Source organism: Callorhinus ursinus, unplaced genomic scaffold (assembly GCF_003265705.2).
Source record: "Callorhinus ursinus isolate GAN/ISIS: 27379988/994484 unplaced genomic scaffold, GSC_fseal_2.0 scaffold10, whole genome shotgun sequence".
NCBI lineage: Eukaryota > Metazoa > Chordata > Mammalia > Carnivora > Otariidae > Callorhinus > Callorhinus ursinus.
Window position 1 is genome coordinate 5287523 of NW_027397072.1, and position 16443 is coordinate 5303965.

General features: G+C 52.1%; 1 protein-coding gene across 9 annotated transcripts in view; it reads left to right on the forward strand.

Annotated features, from left to right (window-relative positions):
- Positions 1–403: 403 nt before the first annotated feature.
- RNF144A (ring finger protein 144A) overlaps positions 404–16443 on the forward strand; it is a 114562-nt gene continuing 98522 nt past the window's right edge. For 2 of the 9 annotated variants that reach the window (XM_073896957.1, XM_073896961.1), the window contains exons 1-2: positions 404–586; positions 2929–3213. The gene's annotated coding sequence lies outside the window, so the exon portion shown is untranslated. Of the gene's footprint in view, positions 587–2928; positions 3214–3957; positions 4009–4577; positions 4723–7618; positions 7772–16443 lie in introns of those variants that run through there. The other 7 variants (XM_073896955.1, XM_025867702.2, XM_073896959.1 and 4 more) reach the window with 5 other exon arrangements.

Sequence of the window (16443 nt, forward strand, 5' to 3'; positions counted from 1 at the left end):
GGTCCTCGGTTGGCAGGGATCCGGCTGCGCTTCTGCGGGCTCGGGTCTGGCCTGGGGCAGCGCCGGGACTCCAGTCCGGGCCGGGCTGCCCAGCCCAGTGCTCTCCCATCACCCGGCTGAGAGCTCCAGGGGGTCACCCGCTTCCTTTCCAGCGGCCTGACGCTCCCCTCGTCCCGAGGGCTGGCGTCCCGGCCAGGCTGCGGGAGAGGAGAAAGGAACGAGCCCGCAGTCCCCGGCGCGCGGCGGGCAGAGGCGCCGCCCAGGGCGGGCGGAGGGCGGAGGCCGGGCCCGCGGCGGGCGGCAGGGGGCGCTGCGCGGCGGGCGGGGGCGCGGGCCGAGGTTGGGCGCCCGCGTCTTTGTGCCGCTCGCCGCCGCCCACTCTCCCCCCGCCCCCGCCGCCGCCGGCCGTGCGCCCCGCTGGAGCGCGGGCTGGGGATAAAGGGCGGCTCCGGCGGGCGCGGGCGCGGGCACGGGAGAGCGCATCCAGCACGCGGCCCCGCACACCCGGCCTGGGCGCTGCGCTCGGAGCCCCGCCCGCGGTCGAGCGGGAGCGGCGGCCCCCGGAGCTCCGGCCGCGCGGGACCAGGTGGGTGACGCGCGTCGCTTTGTGTCGGCATCGCGGGAGCGGGGCGCGGCCGAGGGGGACGGAGGGATGTGGCCGCGCGGGGCGGGCCCGGCCGGGGTCCCGGGCGCTGGGGTCGGGGTGGGGACGCGCCGCCGGCTCCCAGCCGAGGGCGCCACCCCGGCCCGGCCCTGCCCCTCGGTGGCCCCAGCGCCGCGGCCACTTGGGAAGCTCGGGTCCCGCGCCGCCTCCCGGGCCGGGAGCCGCTCCGCAGAGCTGCGTCCCTGGCGCCCCGGCCGGCCGGGCGGGGGCGTCTCTCGGGCGCGGGGCGAACGCAGGCCGCGCGCCGCGGGGTCTAGCGAGCTCGAACCGCCCGGGCGCGAGAGGCGGCGGGAAGGTCAGCCCGGCCGGAGGCGGCCGGGTGCCGCGCGTCCCCCCCGCTTTGCCCATCACCGCACTCGGGTGAGCGCGGCCGCTGCCCTCCCTCCGAGCCCTCCGCTCCTGGGGGTCTCGGCACTCAGCCCTCCGGCTGTGGCTCCCCAGTTCCCGGGCACCGTCCTGAGCGCCCAGCTCTGGTGACTTGGGCAAGGCTCTGGTCACGGGGATGAAGGGGCTCCTTACTGTACCCTAAGGATCTCCATAGTCAGGTCAGGATGGTCACTTCGAAAGTTCTCTGCCTTTCTTTCCAGTGAATAAAAAAAAAAATGTCCAACAAATCCCCTGTGCTTGTCTTGTGCCAGGCGGAAGTCTGGGTAACGGAAAAGGGTTAGAGAAAGCCCCCCGAGAATATGCGGAGTGCGGGCTGCTGCCCTAGGGGAGGGGCGTCTGGCCCCTGCACTAGGAAGACCTCTGACTTGGACATATATTGCAATGGACAGTTCTGGCAAGGAAGCTCTTTCCTGGGAGTGGGGCCTGGGGATTGGTAAGGACAGATTCTAGTGAATAGGGTGGGGGGTGGGGGGTGCCCCCCGGGGAGAGATCAGCCGTGCGAGGAGCCCCGTTCTGAAGTCAGGGGCAGGGCACAAAGTAAGTTGATGCAGATGCCTGTGGAGCCGGGGTCCCGGTGGGGGGTGGGGGAGGGAGAGGAGGGTCAGGGCTGCTTTGTGAGGAAGGGCTATTGAGTCAAAGCTGAAAGGTGGGGCAGGTGGGAGGGAACTGCCTGGCCCTGCGAGGAGGTGGGAACACAAGGTGTGTGCAGATGCGGGACCTTTCCCATGGGACTGAGCTTCCCTTCCCCAGTACTGAGATGAGGGACCTGGTCCCTTGTGGTTTTCTAGTGACGTTATAATTTTTGTTTTTATTATTTTGTAAAGAGTATAAAGGAAATTTGAGTGGAGAGGTCAGATGGGGACAAATCGTGGTCTTTGAACTGCAGGCTGACTTTGGTCTTGACCTGGTGGCAGTGGGAGCCCTTGATGGTTTTGGAGGAGGAAGAGGAGAGGGAGTGAGCTGAACCTGGCTTTGTGTCATGAGGGGGAGGTTGTGCAGTGTGCTGAGCGCTACCTCTAGAGTCTGACCCCCTCCCCCACTGCCCACCTACTGGGATGTGAGCTTCCCTCCTGTACCACTTATTAGAGGTCAGACATGGCTTGCAGACCTCAGGAGAAAATGGGATGCAAATAACCTAATTTTAATGGGATGGGAATTTTCCAGATCCAGCACAATTGGAGTTTGGAAGTTTACATGTGTAAAGGGGCCCTGATTCTAATGCCAGAAGCCCAGGAGAACTAAGGAACAAGGGGCGAACTGGAATGGTGGGGGCAGAGCTGCAACCAAGAGGGGGCATAACGTGGGCACCCAGGGGCTGTGCACAGATGGGGGATCGAGAACTGGAAGAGCACGTTGAAATGCGTGTGTTTTATAAGCATATTCAGTGCCCCGGGTTTCATGGTGTGTCATTCCTGCATCCGGATCCGCACTAGAGGACCGTGCTTCTCTTGTGGACTTGGTGTGGTTTGGGACTTGGAAGGGACCCCACACACTCCTCAGTTGAAGCTGCTGACGTTTAGCGGGTGAACTTGGGGCTCAGCCAGAAGCTGGGAGCCACGTCGCTTGTTTTTCCCATTGTGGTTCATAATTTGGCCCTGCTGCCTTCTTTTGTTCAAATTTCTCCTCTTCTTGAGAGCCTTTCTCTGTGGTGGTGGAGACAGCAGGAGGCCTGTCCTTGCAGACTGAGAATCACAGAGCTAGATGGTCACTGCAGATTCCTAGCCCAGCTGCTCACTGGGACTTGGAGAGGGGTCAGGGACCCCAGCCTGGAGACACCGCCCCCCCCCCCCCCGCCCACGGGGCTGTGGCTGACCTGGGCCTGGCCTCAGCGATCCTGACTGCCCACTGTTCTTTCTCTTGCTCTCCACTTGGGCTAGGGAGAAGCGGGACTTGTCAGCTGCTCCGGGGATCTGGTGGTCTGAAGCCACTCCGGGGGATACTGAGGCCTTAGACGCTAACAGGGCATCTGACCAAGCAAGGACCACCCGTGCCCCTGGATCTCTGGGTGTGGCGTATCAGAGGGAGCCAAGAGGCTATGAACAGAATGGATTGCTTCCAAGGAAGACAGAGCCTCTCCATGTTCGCTTGGGTAGCTTCCTACCTTGGAGATCCAAGAACTCAGTTGAAGGTGCCTTTCCTTAGGACTAGGAAAGTCATTTGAGGTCATCATTCTCAGGACCAGCATCCTCTGTCCTTTGTTTCTGCGTTGCTGACACACATGAATAGCTTTTCTTAATTAGATGAAGAAATTAAATTGCAGCAACTGTTCACATACATACCTGCTGGGGATTAGTCCGGGAGGAAGGAGATTGTACAACCTCCTGACCCAGCTGTGTGACCGAGGGCAGGGTCTTAACCTTCTCGCCTGGCCCCAGTTCCTTCCGCTGTAAAACTCAGGTGTTGGCTGAGGTTATTTCCAAGATCCAAAAATCATAATGTGCTGCCTTAAAGGGGTTTTCCAGGAGGACTATTGCAGGGTAACTACCAAACGCAACAATTTTAAGGATTTTTGGAGAAGAATTGTCTTTGCCTACAAAGGACGAGTTGAGAGCTAGGCTTTGGAGGGGGTGGTTCTTGGTGATGAGAGTGTCCATCTTCCTTCACTCCTGGAATCTAAAACCTGAATTGGAACGTATTTCCTCAGGGGCCTGGACTCTGAGAGCAGGGCTTCCAATGAAGAGCAAGTTGAAAGGCGGATGCGATGTTACAGGGAAAAATCAGTTCCCTGGATGCCGGGAACTGGTGTGTCAGCCAACATTTCAGAGTTCACCTAGTGTTTGCCCAGCAGAGAGAGGGAACTGTGGTTACCAGGCACGCAGCAGGCCCCGTCCCCGGGTGCTGACGGGGCCCTGGCTGTGGACTCAGTTCTCAGACAGCCCTCCCTGACTCCTGCCCCCACCTGGCAGAGCACGGAGGTGCAGCAGAGAGCGGTTGGGTTGTCCGAGGCCATGCACGTGGTAAATATTGAAGCCCGCGTGGGACTCCGAGAAGGCTATATTCTGTGACCTTGGGGCGGCCACAGTCTGGGGGTGGAAGCCAGCGCATTGACAGACTGTTCTAACAGTGGGGTTGGCATGCAGAGTGCAGCGGGCCATGGTTGCAGCCGGTGATGCCAGGGACTTGAAGGATGAGTCCCCATTGGCCGGGCCACTTTGGAAGGTCAAGGTCAGATTCTGAGCCTGGGAACAGCAAGCAATAGCCGGGGTGGGCTGGGAGCTTAGAGCCGGCTGCGCTGCCAGGGTCCTGTTCTCGAGGAGGCTAGCTGTCTGTGAACGCCGTTCAAACCAAGATTCCCCGGTGTAGACAGTTGCTTTCGTGGCTGGTGTCTTCTGGAAGGTCGTGCCAGTGTGGGATTTTCCTTGTTTTGTTTTGGAGCCTCTGTCCCTCCATTCCCCCCCCCCCCCAGGTCTGCTGGAGGAGATTTGGTTCAGGGAAGGTGAGCAGAACCACGGGCAGCAGCTGTCCCAGGAACCTGTCCTCTTGTCTTCAGAGTGCCCTGAGCGAGGCCGCTGTGATTTCCCCGGCCTGTGAGAGCCTCGGAGCTGGGAGTCGGCCCCAGCGGAGGACCGGGCAGCTGCAGGCTCCCGTAGCTTCTGCCCCAACTGGTACAGCTCTGTGGGCGGGCCTGCGCCCGGACACAGTAGAACAGAGGGGAGCTTCCAGATCACAGAGTGCGTATTGACTGTGTCTCTCGCAGGGTTATTGGTTAAACAGGGTTTTGTGTCTGTCCTCGGAATGCCTCCCACCTAAATGATTTTCCTGGGACCTTCTTTTGGCTGCCGAAGGGTCAGTTTCCAGGCAGTTCTTTGGAACAGGGCATGTGTGACTTTGGGGGAGGCAGCATTTTAAGGTTCTCTGGGGGGAGGTGGGCCCGTGCAGGCTGCATCAAACATGGGGAGAATGCCTTCCAGACTTCCACTGCCCTGCTGGCCTGCGGACAGTGAGGAGCCCTGCCTCTGGGACCTGTGTTAACCGGCTGCTGACGGGCTCTGAGTCTTCCTACTTGCCCTCAGTGGCTGGCTTGCCTGCAGAATGTCCTGCCTCTCATCCCTTGCCGTCCGCCATCAGGCTCTGCTGCATCCCCTGCAGGAAGGGCAGCCTGCTGGTCAGAGAGGCTGGCCCTCTCCCCCGGCTTGTGGGTGCTGGGAAACGTCCCCTTCCCAGAGACGTGCAGACCTCTGCGTTAGGCACCCTCTTCTTCCTCGAGGTGAAACGTTCTCTTAAACGCGTGCTCCGAAGCCAGAATCAACACAGGTAGTTTTTGGCTTTCTTGGGAAGCTTTGTGTCGATCCCACTGGGGTCCCTCATCATCTCTCCACGGACCTCTTGTCGCGTTGCTGCCGGGACACCCTCAGCTACCCCCATTGCTTGCTGAGTAATGAGTGTGCCTCTTGGCCGAGCCTTTGGGATTCCTCACTGTGTGGCCCCAGCCCATCTCTCCGGGGCGGTTCTCGCAGCAGCCTCCAGACGGGGGCCCCGGGGTGTCCTCCTGCCATCCCTACGTGTCCCCTTCTTAGCAGTCCTTCCAGGCTCAGAACACCTATTGCCTTCTTCTCAAAGCTGTAGAATCATTAACGTGGGGATTGGGGGGGGTGTCTGCTCCCCGGGTACTGGCATCTTGCGCTGGGGCCCCGGAGGTGCTGTGGAACACAGGCTGGGACTGCAGGCCTCGGCCCGGCCAGCCCCTTCCCTCCCAAGCCCTGGCTTGCTCTCTCCCGTCTGCAGGCCGAAATGTTCGCTCTTCCAGGGGCTTCCATAGCAACTTTTCCTTCACAGCCTGTGATCGTACTTAAAAACTCTCTCGTCTAATTTTCGTGATTTATGTCACCGTTTGATTTCCTCTGCTAAATCATAAGCCCTACAAGGGTAAGAATCTACTCATTTTTGCATTCCCTTAGTGGGTATCATGCACTTTCTAGTGCATTTTTGTTAGGTGATTGAATCCAAGATCGAGAAACGTGGCTCACGAGGGAAACGAAGAAATGGGATTTGAGTTTACGTTTTGTGCTCCTGTGATCTGAGCAAATCGAGGGTTCTCTCTGGGAGGTGAGTCCACTGAGCAGCACGCCTCAGGACGGTAAGAAGCTGAACGCAAAACTCACGGGAGTGTCTGTCTGGGTTGGAGGATGAAGGGGCACGCAGCCCTGTGGGTCAGGGATGCAGGATGGAAGGCCTTGCCAGTCCTGGGTCCCGTGGCAGCAGACCACATCAGTTCCCGTGCCAGACAAGAGCTTTGTGTGGGCTGCCTGGAGGCGGCCATGTAGCCTGAGGAGCTCTGTGATGCTGGGGAGGATGAGGCAGAAGTGGGCCTTGCCCTGCGGGTGTGCACAAGGACCACAGTGTGCGGCTCCTAACGTGTGTTACGGGGACTCTGGAGGCGGTCGTGAACGAGTGTCGACTTGGAGGGCAGGGTAGCGTGGAAGAGGCAGCCCCGTGCTGGCATGCCGGGAGGCCCGAGATGTGGGGCCAGGTAGGATTTGTTCTTGAGCATGTTGAGTGGTGGCCAGGCCCTCGGGGGCAGGAGAGGGAGGTGGGCTCCATCAGCCTTATCAGTTTGGATCTTTGTAGTGGGAGACTGAGGTGCTCTGGGTAAAGAGGTGGTTGGCGTTCCTAGAGTGTTCGTCAGGTAAATGCACTATGGGCCATTGATTCACGTGGTTCTCCACGCAGAGGAACTGAAGCACATCAGCTGCAAAGATCCTAGAGCGTGTGTGTGGATTAATTTGTAGTATCCAGTATATTCTCCATTTCTTGAGTGCCTTACGCTCTCCTTTGGTCTGCGGTTCCAGTTTCCATTCAAAAGCATCACACAGGGTGTGTGTTCCAGAAGAAGCTTTGCTTCGGGAAGTGTGAAGGCTTGCGGGGACCCCGGGGGCCCCTGTTTGTGAAACAAACAGTCCCAGAAAGTAATTTTTCCTAACGCCCCCGTTGTTCCACAGTACTTCTCGGGAGCGCACACGGTGGTGCTCGGTAGTCCTAGGACGGTGGAATAGAAAGAGCTTCCGGAGGACTTTCAGAGCTGGCGCCCCGGGATGGGAATTTATTGGCTAAAACTGTGTCTCCTTCTTCCTAATCGCTTGGCAGGTGCGGCGGTCCCAGTGCCTGGTGTGGATGAGACAGAGCCGGTGCTCCGCTGAGATCACAGTCACTTCTTTCTTCTTTCTGTCTCAATGAAGCATCAGCCACAGGCCCTGGGAACCGATAGTGTGGTTCCCGTGGGAGGCCAGTGGCGTGGCGGATAGGGTCGGATGTAGCAGAGAAAAGAAGAGAAAAGGTATCTGTATTCCCTCAGCTTGTGGGACCCTAAGAAACCACCTGTGTGTCGGGGTGTAGTCTCCGCCTCCCAGGCTTGGGCCCTGACGTCTTCCTGACTCCCCTCTGTCTGCTAGCGTGGGGGCCGTCTCTACACCCAGCGGGCGTTCCCCCAAACCTAATACCCTGTGTGATGTGTGAGGAGGTGGGGCCTTTGGGAGGCGCTTAGGTCATGAGTGGGGAGCGCTCCTGAATGGGATCGGTGTCCTAATAAACAGATCCCAGAGAGCCCCCTGGCCCCTCTTGCCGTGAGGACGTAGCGAGTGGATGGGTGGCTGAACCAGGCAGCAGGCTCTCACCAGACACCGAATCTGCCAGCACCTCGGTCTGGGACTTGCAGCCTCCACAACTGTGAGAAATGAGTGTTTTTTGTTGACAAGCCACCCAGCCTCTGGGACGGTGACTATGGTAATTTGAATGAATGAACGTGGGCAGCAGCACCTAGTGACCGCTTCTTCCGGAGTTGGGCCTGCCCTGTTGCCAAAGACCCTAAGGAGGTTACATTCACGGATTCGGAGGGTTAGGAGGCCAGCATATCTTTTGGGGACACAGAGGGACCCGTAGCACATTAACTATGTGTCTTCGTACGATCCCGTGTGTTTGGCTCATGAGCAGGGACTTAGAGCATCTGGTTCATGTTTCCTCCGTGGCGGCGGGAGGGTTCGGCCGCTCTGGGCTGCTCAGAGCACCAGGTTCTGCTCTGTGGCTCCGCTGTCCTTGGCCTGTCTTCGCCCGCCCTCCTGCTGGGCGCCCCGGGGGGGGGGGGGGTCCGATGGCTCAGCACCGCTGCCAGCTCCCTTCCCTGTTTAGGGGCCAGAGAGGCGGGGGGAGTTCGGCTACATCTGTCCTTTCAGAGAAGAACAGGCTTTTCGGCAAGTACCGCGGCTGCCTCTGTGTGGGTCCCAGTGAACCGGGTGGTCCAGGGAAGCGAGAGGCCGCGGGGGCCGGGACGACCATCCCTGAGCCCGAAGCCCGCTGCCTGGTGCGGTGCGTGCCCGGACTGTGTGGTCGGGAATTGCCCTTGCTGGTCTCGCCTGCTCTTCTTTGAAAGGGAGGAGCCCGCACGGGCCGCGGTGCGGCCCGGTGTGCGCGTGGCTTCCGTGGACCGGTGTGCGCGTGGCTTCCGTAGTCTGGGGCAGTTGTAGTTTCAGGTGCAGCGAGGAGCGGGAGGTCCCCCGCCCTGTCCTGTTCATCTCTGTGCCCCCGAGCCACTGGCCCGGTGCCTGGCACGGAGTAGGTGCTCCGGAAATATTTGTTGAGCTTCATAGGCCTTTTTTCCCTTCGGAGACGCTCCCGGAAGCAGTTTCACCCGCTCTCCGTTCCTTCTTTTGTTCTTTGGCCCATTCATCTGGCAAACCTCCTTGGTTCCAGGCAGGTGAAGGGTTGCCCAGCGAGGGCCAGGACAAGGAGCGAGGGAGGGAAGGGGGCTGGGGGGCCTTTCTGGCGCAGGAGGGCTACGGCGTCCGTAATCGCTGGGCAGGTATGACCCTCTTAAACTTTTGGGGTTTTGTTAAGTTCCAGTTCCGCTCCAGGAAAAACAACCGGTTGGGACACACAGGAATTCCCTATCCTCTGGCAATGTCGCTCACCCTCCACTTTCCCTATTTGTGAAATAGCTCAAAACTTAGGGTGCATTTTTTTTTTTTTTAATGCTGAATAAATATTCACTGAGTCCTCACCCAGGTGCTGGGCTCTGGAATATGCAAACGTGCGCACGTCTCGGAAGGAAATATTTTCAGCTTGTTCTTAAATGAACATGTTCTTCCCATTAAGCAGAGTGGCCAAGGGGACAGTTCTTATCTGTTAATACTTTAATCACTCCCCCCCCTCCTCCTCTGGCCCAATGCCCTGCTTCCTTGACGGTGACCTTGTTTTCTCTCAGTTCCTGGCCACGTGCAGGCTGGTGGGTGCAGGCTTTCTCCGGGGGACCAGCTCGGGACCAGCTTGGGCTGTGTCCTGCCGGCCTGGCAGAGAAGGCTGCTCTCTAGAAGACTGGGTTTACCCGGGGAAGGCAGGACCTCTCCGGGTGCGGCAGAAGCCAACCCGAGCAGATGGGCAGAGGGGGAGAGCACGGGGGGCTGGACTGTCCAGCCGGTAGCCACTGGCTCCCTGGGCTCCTGAGCCCTTGCACTGTGGCCAGTCCCAAGGGAGCTGGACTGTATGTGTAGAAGGCACACCTGGTTTCCGAGATCTCGTGTGAAACGCACACTGCAAACCCAAAATATCTCAGTAATAACTTTTATATTGATTGCATGTTGACGTGATTTTCTTTATTGAAATAAAATGTTACTAACATTAATTTCCCATGCTTATTTTTACTTTTTAAGAAAATGTGGCAGGGGCTCCTGGGTTGCACCGTTGGTTAAGCTTCCTCCTGACTCTTGGTTTCGGCTCGGGTCATGATCCTCAGGGTCGTGAGATCAAGCCCTGTGTCAGGCTCCCTGCTTCCTGGGGAGTCTGCTTGAGATTCTCTGTCTCCCTCTGCTCCTGCCCCTACTCTCTCTCTCTCTCAAATAAATAAATCTTTAAAAAAAATTTTTAAAAATGTGCCAGAAAATGTAAAATCACAGATGCGGCTCACATTATATCTCCTTGCTCTATTTCCTTGCCGTAGTGCTGGTCTGGAAGGACTAGGCCCAGCCTGGTTCTTTGGGGGTCCACGGGGCTTTCGAGGAGCTGCGCCCCTGTGTAGAGGGCCTAGGCGGGCGTGTGCGTGCCGGGACTGGGGTTATCCACTGGTGGGCTGCCCAGTAGCGTGTCTGGTACTGACTGGGGCCGTGTTCGTGTTGTCACTCCCCACTGACAGTGTCTCGGGTTTAGCCCTGGATGCTTGAGATTCCTGCCTGGCGTGGCCTGTTTGTGCACCCTCTGCTCTGTAGCCCGTATTACTCAGGGTTGACTCTTCAAGGAACTGAGCTCAATTCAGTATCAATTCAGACGCAAATGTCCTTGGACTGTGTTTTTTTTTTTCAGTGTATAAAATGAGGAGCTTGGGTTGGACAAACGTTACATTTTGATCTTTTGAAATTTGCCTTGACCCTCACCTTGGCATTGGGTTAATTGCTACAGGTCCTCCTAATTTTACCCCCCTGTGGTCCCCCTGTCTCTCTCCCAGCCCCCGCTGTGATTTTCCCCGTACGGTGGCACTCTCCCCACCGGCCTACTGGGACCGAGCCAAGCGCAGCCCCCGCGTGTCGCACAGGTCCGGGAGCGGTGAAGGCTGGCGGAGAGAATGCCTTCCTCGCTGAACCTCCGCTCTCTCTTTTCTCCTGCATCTTGGAAGCCTGTGGCTTTTGCTGGCCGGTTCCATTCTCTGTCTTGCTGTCCCTGGCTGGCGGCATTTCCGGCTGTCGACTGACATGCCCCCGTGGTCTGGGGCATCCCAGGGTACCCCCTGCCCCCGCATCACCCGCTGTCTTCTCCGCTGGGCATCCTGCTGGCTCCCCTCCTGCCACTTCCTGGGAGCTCTGTGTGGCCCCCTCAGGCCTCATGGTGTCCCTGAGCTGCTCTGGCATTTTGTGGATGACGTGGCGTGGAGAGACAGCATCCTTTTACTCGCCGGGCACAGCAGGCACCGAGCCTCCGGCCTGTGAGCTTTGCAAAATGAAATATTTTTAAATCTTGGAGACCGGTATTAGCTCCAAAGTGTTAAAAAAAAAAAAAAACAACCCGCAAAATTGATGTTGACACACTTGTCCTATTTTGTCAACAAAATATAACTGCCATTTCGTCAAGAGAAACTCAAGGCACAGTTCTATAGAAATTATGTTTAACCTGAAGTGAGGGCACTATTTACTGGGAAGTAAAACATCCCTGACCTAGGTACTGCCCTCTGTGCGTCTGTCCTCTTTGCAGTTCTCCTGGGTGGTAGAGCGGAGACTCGGAGGTCCGTGTTTATTTGCCACACTTTCTTGGGGTGCACTGTGGCAGGCTGGGCTTCCTGGAGGAAGGGCATGTCTTACTCCTGTTCCCAGCACAGGACCCGATACACTCAGCTTCAGGGTGTTAAACTTTTAAATCAACTCAATCCATTTAAAAAAAAATAAATAAAAGGACCTTCAGATCTGCCTGAAGGTTTATGCATTCTTCTTTCTGAAGCACCCCCATAGGGTGGTTTTTAAGCCCAGTGGCATCTATAAGCGGATCCCAAACGGCAAACACCCTTAACTGAGCTGCTAACAAGAATAATCATCTGGAAGCTGCACACGTCGTTCGTATGATTTTAGTTTAAATTATATATGGACCTTTCCTTGTATGGACTCTCTGTTATCTATACCATACTGTTTTATCTAGAAGTCAGTCTAGTTACAATATAACTACCATTACGTGACAATAAATACTTTGGTTAGTAAGAAAGATTTTTCTTGGTAAACACGCAATTGTTATTGAAAAGAATTTCTAAGAGGAATTAGGTAAAAGGAACATTGGCTAATATGGTGGCTAATATGATGAAGTGGGTGGGCTCTGACAGAGCAGGAAGCAGGTAAGGGTAAATCATGTTGGCTCAGCAGAAGGAATGCATTTCTAGGCCTAAATGGGGTTGGGGTGAGGGGGAAGGACGGTTTCAGGATAAATGCTTGATTTTTACTTGCAACCACAAATACTTTGGACAGTTGCACTTTGGGGTATCTAGCTCAAGGAAGTGATACTGAATGTGGGAAAAGGAAGGAAATCTTTATGCACAAATGCTTCTCGTGTGTGTGTGTGTGTGTGTGTGTAGTTTAAATAGCAGTCCCAAATGGAAAACATCTAAGTATGGTTAAGTAAATATCCTGCTCTAATTAGATAAGATTTTTGGAGATTGCGGACATGGGAAAATGTTTGTAATATATCATGAAGCGAAAACAACTGTGAGACCCAGTTGCCATGTACCATGTGGTTTGAACCTGGAAAATATGCTGAGGAAAGGGATCATAAATAGTAAGGATTGGATTGTGGCATTTTCTATTTTTGATTTATTTATTTATTTATTTTTTTTTTAGAGGGAGGCGGGGGGGGTCGGAGGGCCAACTGGGCGGGGAAGGGGGGGAGGGAGAGAGAAACTCTTAAGCAGGCTCTTGGCGCAGCTCAGAGCCCGTTGCAGGACTCAGTCCCTTGACCCTGAGACCATAACCTGAGCTGAGATCAAAAGTCAGATGTTTGACTGAGACACCCTGGCGCCCCTACGTTTGATTTTTAAATTGTGGTTATATTTTACAGTGAAATAAATGATTTTGGTTTTAAAATTTATTTAATTGTAAATTTTGCCCACCAGTGCACACCATTTTACTACTTCATACACAACAAAGAAGTCTTTCAACAGATAAATTAACTGTATCTCCAATGGTTGTTTCACCAGCCGCAGGCTCGAAGGGGAACGGGTAATGAACAAGGAGAAAGCTTCTGTTATTGATAAATGAAGCAAGCCATACAAACTCCCGCATTTTTCCTGCAGGGCTCTCTTTCAGGGTGGTTTATGTCACAGCTCTGCACATCTGACCACAGGCCGTTACCCTGAGGAGTGTGACCGTGTGACCTGCAGAGCACATTACAGCTCAGCAGTTGGGGTCCCGACTTGAGGGCAGGGTCGCAAGACTGCAGGGATGGGGCCCTGAATCCTGCTGCAGCCTTCAGATCCCACTAGGCCTTCTGCAAAGACCTTGAGCCTCTCTGTAAACTCCCCATATTATTCATCTAAAAAGTGAGAACAGTACTCGGATTACTATCTTTTTGGGCCTTCTGTAAGAATTAAGTAAATTGTGAATAAGAAAACTTAGAGAAACTGTGGAAGGCCTGTCCAGAAGGCAGAGTCACAAGTGTGAAACGTGAGGAAGTGGGGAGCGCTGCCTGCTGTACCCCAATTCCCTCTGGGAAACACTTCCTGGTTGAAAAAAATACTGCCCTTCTGGTCTTCGAAAACAGAAACCATTAGACCTGTCAAGGCTGCTACTCTAGCGTTTCGACTAAAACAGAGACAGCGTAAATGAAATAAAGCCGTATTTCCTCCTTTCCCTATTTTTCCTCTTTTAATTGTTGTTTTGTTACATGTTTTCAGTGATGATGCCAGTGAACGTGGCATTGCTGGTAGACGAAGGACATCTGTACCCATCTTATCCTTCACAATTTTAGCCTGACTAGATGTTTATCAATTTTATGGATCTTTTGAAGAACGAGCCCCTGATTTTGTTGTTTTTTTCTCTATTGTTTTCCTGTTTATGATTTCATTGATTTCTGCACCAGTTTATTGTGTCTTTTTTTCTGCTTGCTTTGGGCTTAAATTGCTTTTCTAACTCTCATTTCCTAAAGAGGCAGCTTGGAGGGCTGACTTTAGATCTTTCTGCTTTTCTAATCTATGCGTTTAATGTTCCAACTTTCCCTGTAAGCACTGCCTTTGCTACATGGTACTCATTTGGTAAGTTTTATTTTTATTTTCATTCAGTTCAAAATGTTTTTTATTTATTTATTTTTTTTTGAGACTTCTTCCTTGCCCCAAATGTTATCTAAAAGTGTGCTGTTTAATCTCCAGATATTTGGGGATGTTCCAATTTTCTGTCATTGACTTGTAATTTAGTACCATTGTGATGTGAAAGCAGAGCTTATATGATTTCAATTTTGTTTTTTTATTTGTTAAGGTGGGTTTTATGGCCCAGAATGTTTCCTATTAGCTGTAGGAAAGTATATTCTGTTGTTGTTGGATGGAATATTCTGTGTCAGATAAATCAAGTTGATTGTTAGTGCTGCTTTGGTCAACTATGTCTTGACTGATTTTCTGCCTGCTGGATCTGTCAGTTCCTGAAAGGAGTGGTGGTGTGCAGCTATGATTGTGGATTTGTGGATTTCTTCCTGCATGTCTGTCAGTTTTTGCTTCTGTGTTTTGATGCTCTGTTGTTAGTTGCGTATACGTTTAGTGTTATTATGTCTTGGAGAACAGACCCCTGTATCCTTATGTAATGTCCCTCTTTATCTACAGTGATTTTACTTGTTCTGAAGTTGGCTTTGTCTGAAATTAATATAGCTACTCTAGCTTTCTTTGGATTAGCATTAGCATGTTATATCCTTCTCCACCCCTTTACTTTTAAAAGGAGCCTTTTTATTTACAGTGGATTTCTTTAAACAACGTCGAGTTGAGTCTTGCTTTTTTATCCACCTTGGAAATCTCTGTCTTTTAACTTTTATCCAGTATATTCAGACTGCTCACATTTAAAGTGATTGCTGATATAGTTGGATTAATATCTACTGTTTGTAATTAAGATTTTATTTTTATTTGTTTATTTATTTTAAGATTTTGTTTTATTTATTTTTTAAAAGACTTATTTATTTGAGAGAGAGCGTATGAGTCGGGGAGAGGGGCAGAGGGAGAGGGAGAAGCCGACTTCCCGCTGAGCGGGGAGCCTGACTCGGAGCTCAATCCCAGGACCCTGTACCCAATGTAGAACTCGAACTTAACAACTCTGAGATCACGAGTTACATGCTCTACCACTGACCCAGCCAGGTACCCCTAAAGATTTTATTTTTATGTAAGAGATCAAGAGTCACAGGTTCCACCCACTGAGCCAGTTAGGTGCCCTGTAATTGTTTTTAGTCATTACGTCTGTTGTTTTTTTCCCTTCTTTGCTTCTGAATATTGTATATAATTCCTTTTTCCTCTGCTCTGTTAACATATCGGTTATACTAATTTCTAACATTTTTTGGTAGTTGCCCTAGAGTTTGCAATATATGTTTGTTAAGTAAACTAAGCCCACTTTCAAATAATACTGTGCCACTTGATATGTAATAACGTTATCTTATAACAATATTGCCGGGTCTTCTCTCTGTTCCCTTATGACTTTGTGCATTCCTCTTACCCATGTGCTATAATTACCCAATACATTGCTGTTATTACTGTTGAAACAATTTTCTTTTACATCAGTTAGAAATAAGAAAAATGAAGTATTTTATTTTTTAAAGAGTTTATTTATTTATCCATTTATTTATTTATAGTAATCTCTACATCTAATATGGGGCTTGAACTCATGACCTCAAGATCAAAAGTCACATGCTCTTCTGGCCGAGGCAGCCAAGCACCCCCAAAATATTTTATTTTAACTTCATTTATTCCTTCTCTCTCTTCCTGTGTTTATGTTGATCTGTGTTTTTGACATATCACTTTCCTTCTCTCTGAAGAACTTTTTAACATTTCTTGTGGGGCAGAACAGCTGGTAGGTAACACACTGCCTCAGCCATTGCTTATCGGAGAGTGTTTTTTCTGTCTCACTTCTGAAGGATAGTTTTGCCGGAAATAGAATCTTACGTTGGTGTTTTTCTTTCAGTGGTTTAAATACCCCCCTCTGCTCTCCTCTGGCTTGTATGGTTTCCGAAGGGAAGTCAGACCTGACTCTTGTTCTGGCTCCTCTCTTGGTATAGCGTTTCTCCCCGTCTCTGGCTTTTCTCAAGAATTTCTCTCTGTCTTCGGTTTTTGCAATTGACTGTGATATTACTTAGTGTACTTTTTTTTTTTTTTTTGGTATTTATCTGCTTTATGTTCTCTGAGCTTCCTGAATCCATAGTTTGGTGTCTGTCATTTATTTTGGAATATTCTCAACCATTCTCACTTCAATTTTTTCTTTTTTGCCCTGTTCTCTCTTCTCCTTCTAGTATTCCCATTTTGTATGTGTTATATATTTTGAAATTATCCTACAGTTCTTGGATGTTCTGTCTTTTTTTTTTTCTTTCTTTTTTTTCTGTTTGTATTTTAGTTTAGGAATTTCTGTCGAATTCTCTTCAGGCTCACTGCTTTTCCTGTTGGCTTTGCCCTATCTACTGGTGAGCCTGACAAAGGCATTCTTCATTCTTTAGCAGGGTTTTTATTCTACCATTTCCTTTGGTTCTTTCTTTAGGATTCCACCTCTCTGCTGGTATAACCCATGTGCTCTTGCATTTTGTCTACTTTTTCCATTAGTGCCTTTAACACATTCATCATGATTATTGTAAATTGCCTGTCTGGTAATTCCAGTATCTGGGTCCTCTCTGAGTTTTGTTTTGATGCTTGCTGTCCTTTCAAATTCTGATTTTTCTTGCCTTTTGGCATGCTTTGTGGGTTTTCCGTTGTTGTTGGTATTTGG